The following is a 6,190-nucleotide window of genomic DNA, read 5'->3' as shown; positions in this document are numbered from 1 at the left end:
AAATTGCCTACCCTGGAGTTCAAGACCACCCCCAGAAACATCATATATACATCACAGAAGGGGCGTAGCTCAAGACCACCCCCCAGACACATCATACCTACATCACAGAAAGGGCGGTCTACAACAGAAATCTGAGTGCGTTGATTATCTCCTGTTGTTGTTTATCTCCTGTTGCTGTTTATCTCCTGTCTGGCAGGTTACCCGTTTAATGATCACTTGATTAGATTGCCTGGGGAGCCTGGCCAGTCTTTTGTAATGATAAATACTTAGTTCCTGGGCCAGGTCACAGGCTCACACCCTATTCATATCTTAAATGTGCCCTTAAGACAGGATTTGTGAGGAAAGAGACAATGGGGGGGGGGGCGTTCCGACTTTGACTTTGGAGAGACATATTTGAGGTCAATTTGTTCAGGACTTTTTTTCTGTGGAGTTTCAGACATGTGGTTTATATATTTATGTACATGTTTGCTTGGTACATTTATGAACACTTATTGCATATCTAAGACCTTAAAGGGGCGCGGGTGGTGCTGTGGGTTAAACCACAGAGCCTAGGACTTGCCAATCAGAAGGTCAGCGGTTCGAATCCCCGCGACGGGATGAGTTCCCATTGCTCGGTCCCTGCTCCTGCCAACCTAGCAGTTCGAAAGCACGTCAAAGTGCAAGTAGATAAATAGGTACCGCTCTGGCAGGAAGGTAAACGGCGTTTCTGTGCGCTGCTCTGGTTCGCCAGAAGCGGCTTAGTCATGCTGGCCACATGACCCGGAAGCTGTACGCCGGCTCCCTTGGCCAATAAAGTGAGATAAGCGCCACAACCCCAAAGTCAGTCACGACTGGACCTAACGGTCAGGGGTCCCTTTACCTTAAGACCTTAAAATTCTTATAACAACCCCACCCCTGCAGAACAGTTCCTATCAGGAGAAGAGCAAGTGTCAATGCCACTTTGCCAACAGGACACAGCACACATGCCCTCCACCGTCCTGAGAAAACCCCCAGTCCTGATTTTATTTCATTTTATTCCCCCTTTCTTCCTGCCCTCTGCCTGCCCCTCAGAGCATCACAAAAGGCTGGGCCTTGGAAGTAGAATCTTCGTCTCCTCCTCATCTGCTCTCCAACAGCTGCTATGAGCTGCCAAAGCAGGGAGATTGTAGTACGACTCATGCAACACATTGGCGACTAATATACAGTGGTACCTCTGGATGTGAACGGGATCCATTCCAGAGCCCCGTTCACATCCTGAAGCGAACGTAAAACGCGACTGCGCATCTGCGCATGCACGGGTCGCGTTTCACCGCTTCTGTGCATGAGCATGACAGCATTTTGAGTGTTTGCACATGAGCAAGCAGCAAAACCCTGAAGTAATGTGCTCCGTTACTTCCAGGTCATCGCGGAGCGCAACCCGAAAATATTTAAGCTGAAGCGTATTCATCCCGAGGTATGACTGTACACACAATAATTACCAAAATGATTATACATTCTTTATCAATCTTCTGAGAAAATTGCCAAACCTTATGCAAAGCCACAGAGACTTACGAACCACCCAACCTAAGATGAACTTCCAATGTCTGATTTCAATAGATTTTTCAAGTGCTCAACTCAGTCTTTTGTTTTCTTTATCTTTTTAGGTAAGTTCATGAAGATACCAACAAAAGGTAAGTTCGGTGTTGTTCACAATACCGAGAGATGCTAGTGAGACAGGGTGCCAGCGTTTTGCACCTGTTTCGCCCTGGCAGTCCAGGAAATCAAGAGGCCGCTGTTTGCCCCCAATGGGGCCCTTTTACTGGGGCTTGCTGGTAGCACACTCCCAAGGTGGTGTTCCGGGCTTCTTCAGTGGTCTAATCTCAAAGTCTTGCTACATATATTGATATTCAGTTTCATAGAGAATACTATTTCTTGGTTTAAGCTTAAGAGACTGATTTGCTTAACAGGGAGGTCGCCAGCAGCGGCCATGGAGAAGCCATGGAGAGGCAACGAGATGCTCCATTGCCGCCACCACTTGTGTTATGTACTGCAGTTCTCACCCTGGGCCAGCAGGGGGATACTGTAGATAGTTTTCACTCAGGTCCACATATGCAAATAAGGGATTGAAAGTGACGTTCAGTGATTGGATAGTTGCAGAAAGTGGTTACTGTTGCGTTGTAGTGGAGCTCTATATAAGCAGGCTGGCTGAACCCTTCAGTTCAGTTCTGTTCTGGCCTGTGAATAAACAAGAGCTGTTTGAAGAATCGCTGTGTTGTCTGATATGTTCACCTACAATTTAACAACTTGGAACACAAGAGCCAGTTCACCCTCCTCCCCGAGCTTGGCAGGAACAGCACTGGCAGGGGAAATGGGGATCTCCTGGAATCAAATCAGAAGCCAGGATGGCTTTCGTAATTCTGGGACTGTCCCTGGAAAACCGGGACGCTTGGAGGGTATGCAATTCTTCTTTGAGGTGTCGCACAATAAGAGTCTTTGTGCCTCTATGACACACTGGGCAATAGATATAGGACATAATATAGATTTTGATTTCTAGGAAAAACTTTGGAAGAGCGATCTGAAGTTTACAGCATGTTATTCCTCGAAGGAGAACAACCTGAAAATGATTTGCAGATGCTATCTAACTCTGAGTAGACTTGTTAAGATGGAAAAGACTGAATCAGATAAGTGCTGGATATGCAATGAAACTGATGGTACGTTCTATCATGTGTGGTAGACCTGTAGAAGGATAAAAGAGTATTGGGAAATAACTCATAATGAATTGAAAAAGAATGTTTAAAAACACTTTTCAAAAAAACACACACACAAAACCAGAGTCCTTTTTGTTGGGGATAATTCAAACAGAAATTTCCAGGTTTCAGAAAAATTTATTTATTTATGCCACTAATGCGGCTCAAGTTTTGTTAGCCCCCAAATGGAAAATGAGTCCCATCTAAAGAAGAATGGCAACTTAAACTGCTGGAATAGACGCAGCTTACGGACCTAACATATAGAATAAGAGAACAAGAAGAACATACGTTTAAAGAAGATTGGGAAATGTTTATTGACTATTCGGGGGGGAATTGTGTCCATTCAAAAACATTGGCAGCATTAAGGTAAATTCAACAGTGTAAATAAGTTTTTGATGGATGTAATCATGGAATATTGAATGGTTTAGTTTGTAGAAAACATGCAGGGATTTATATTATGCAAAATGAACCACGGAAAGGGAAGAAGGGAAGTCACTGGTATTTTTAGGTTGTTTAAATGAATATTCCAAAATGGAAAACAGAAAATTTAATAAGAATTATAGAAAACAACAACAATAAGAGTCTTTGTTTTCCACAACAGCCTACTGTGACTACCTTTGTAGATCAAGAAGGGCTCAGTGCTGGATGACTCTTCCAGCTGAGGTATTTCCCTTCCAGACAGAGGACGGTACCCGCTTCTTCTGAGCCGCAAGTGAGAAGCGCTTTATTGGATGTCTGGAAGCTTAACCCAAGGGGCTATTAGAAAGGTTTGTGCGTAGGCAGAGGTGAGGAAAATCCTGTGTTAATGAGCCCCAATGCTGCTTAGCCGGGAGCCACCCGACCGACGACCGCAGCGACAGGCCCAGCGCAGCCAAGCAAGCACCCCAGCCTGCGCTAATCCCCATAGATCTAGGAAGGTTTTCTCTTTTTTTAAGAGCCAGTTTTGACTTGATTCCGTGCCGATGTTTATAATCATTCGAGCGCTCCGCGGGAAGAGGCAAATCCCTTTTGCTGGTTTCATGCTTGGCCAGGAACATGCCAGGACCGCAGCGTCAGTGTGAGTGGATGGGTGGTGAAGTAGCGCAGTTATTTTATCTGGAATGAGCTTGCTTCCCTTTAAAAGAGGAGGGGGGAACCCCTTTACTGTGGTTCAGTCAACATCTGGAACAATCCTGTGTCAGATCCAGCCACTGTTGCAGGCCTCCCCCCCCCATCCCGGAGCAGGGCTAGGTCATGCACAGACTTTTAAGTGTAAATTGGTACCTATCCATCCTCGGCTAAGGAACAGATGCGTTCTACCCCCCTCTTTGCCAACCAACCTGTGGGTGGGTGGTGGCAGATGCAGAATTAATTCAATGGACCAGTTCCATGCATGCATGCAAACCATAATTGCCTATTATTCATCATCTCAAATCTCATTTGTTTTCCATGGACTTTACCAGGTAACCAGGCAGTGGCGTAGCGTGGGGGGCAGGGGGGGCCGGCCACACCGGGCGCAACACCTGGGGGTTAGGGTTAGGGGGCGCAAATCCACGGGTTAGGGGGCGCAAATTACTTGCCTTGCCCCGGGTGCTGACAACCCACGCTACGCCACTGTAACCAGGTAACCACCTCTTTAAAATGAAGAAGGAGAAGGAGAAGGAGAAGAAGGAGGAGGAGGAGGAGGAGGAGGAGAAGGAACCCTTCCTGCTTCCCCCTGGTTAGAGTTAGGCTCGCACAAACCCCCAGGTCAGTGCCCTGAGTAGTGAGGGTAGATTTGCTTCAGCAGGAGAACAGCCTGTTTTGACACCTTCAGGTTGTCCTTGTTTGGGAGTCATCTACATTAGCTCAGTTGGCAGAGCATGAGTCTCTTAATCTCAGGTTTGTGGGTTCAAGCCCCACTTTGGGCAAAAGATCCCTGCATTGCAGGGGGTTGGACTAGATGGCCCACGGGGTCCTTTCCAACACTACAATTTGATGGTTCTGTGATCTCAGGCAATAGCAATTGGATCACTTTGAACAACACTTTCTTTCCCCCCTTTTCTTTCTTTCTTGCGAATTAAAGCAATTGTCTGGAAAAGTCCCGAATGAAAACAAAACACAGAGGCCTGGCACATATGGTTAATCAAAGCCAATTAAAAACGGGAGTCGGCTGGAGGATCTAATAAGACATGTTTTGCCAATGTGTTCCAACGAAGCATGTAGCCACTTTCCCTGTCGTTGCATCACAGCCAGTCAGGGACTAATCTCATTGCGTGTCAACTATTAAAGATAATTAAGTATTATTGTATTGCTTGCTATTATACTAAATACCATTGCATGCAATATAGCTTCAAACATTTAGGCATTGTGACAGCTGTCTACTGCTGCTTGGAGTAGTGAGCTGGGTGAAGACCCTCCAAGAATCCCTATTTTCCAGGGACAGTCCCAATCTTACAGAAGCCATCCTGGTTTCTGATTTGATCCCACAATGCCCTGCTTAAAGGTAAAGGGACCCCTGACCATTAGGTACAGTCATGGCAGACTCTGGGGTTGCGGCGCTCATCTCGCTTTATTGGCCAAGGGAGCCAGTGTGCAGCTTCCGGGTCATGTGGCCAGCATGACTGAGCCGCTTCTGGCGAACCAGAGCAGTGCACGGAAACGCCGTTTGCCTTCCCACTGGAGTGGTACCTATTTATCTACTTGCACTGGTGTGCTTTCGAACTGCTAGGTTGGCAGGAGCAGGGACCGAGCAACGGGAGCTCACCCCATCGCGGGGATTCAAACTGCCGACCTTCTGATTGGCAAGTCCTAAGCTCTGTGGTTTAACCCACAGCGCCATCTGCGTCCCTCTGCTTTTCCTTAGGCTGTCTTTATTTTCATTGGAAAAATGTTGGAGGGTATGCAGGTGGGGAGGGGAGAATTAAAAAGAGGTGCCATGCAAGGCCCTGGGAGCTATTGAAAGATGGCAGGTCCTTATTCTGACCATGCACTCTCCCCTGTAGCAGGAACCCCCCCCCCAATCATTCAGTTTGTACAAACTTCACACACACTCACACTCACACACTACATATGCTACGCTTCTGTTTTAAATTCATAGAAAATCAACCACACATCGGATTTGCACTGTTCCACTTTTATTTTACTCCATGAAGGAAGGACTACAAAATGGATAGAACTTTTTTTATGTATGCAACAACAGCAGCAAGAATACTCATCGCAAAGTACTGGAAGACACAAGAACTACCCACCTTGGAATAATGGCAGATGAAGGTGATCGACTACATGGAATTGGCAGAAATGACTGGCAGAATCCGAGATCAGGGAGAAAAGTCGGTGAAAGAAGATTGGAAGAAATTTAAAGGCTATTTACAGAAATATTGTAAAATTAATGAATGTTAGAAGGATGTTGGAAAGAAACTAAGCGGTTTCCAGCTGTAATGCTTTAAGAGTTATGGGGAAAAAGGGGTTTCACAAATGGGTAAAAGTTTAATGATAAGGATTTGCTGAACCAACAAATGGAACTG

At 46.1% G+C, this 6,190-nt stretch overlaps 1 long non-coding RNA gene across 1 annotated transcript; it reads left to right on the top strand.

Moving 5' to 3' along the window:
* The first annotated feature begins 1,621 nt into the window (after positions 1 to 1,621).
* On the top strand, positions 1,622 to 5,829 carry LOC308580238. Its single transcript, XR_014004738.1, has 4 exons — positions 1,622 to 1,649; positions 2,513 to 4,155; positions 4,309 to 4,433; positions 4,750 to 5,829. It is a non-coding gene; the product is annotated as an uncharacterized lncRNA (long non-coding RNA).
* The last annotated feature ends 361 nt before the right edge of the window (positions 5,830 to 6,190 follow it).

This window comes from Podarcis bocagei (genome assembly GCF_964188305.1).
Source record: "Podarcis bocagei genome assembly, chromosome: 2".
NCBI classification, from domain to species: Eukaryota; Metazoa; Chordata; class Lepidosauria; order Squamata; family Lacertidae; genus Podarcis; species Podarcis bocagei.
This window is presented reverse-complemented; position numbering and strand designations above follow the sequence as displayed.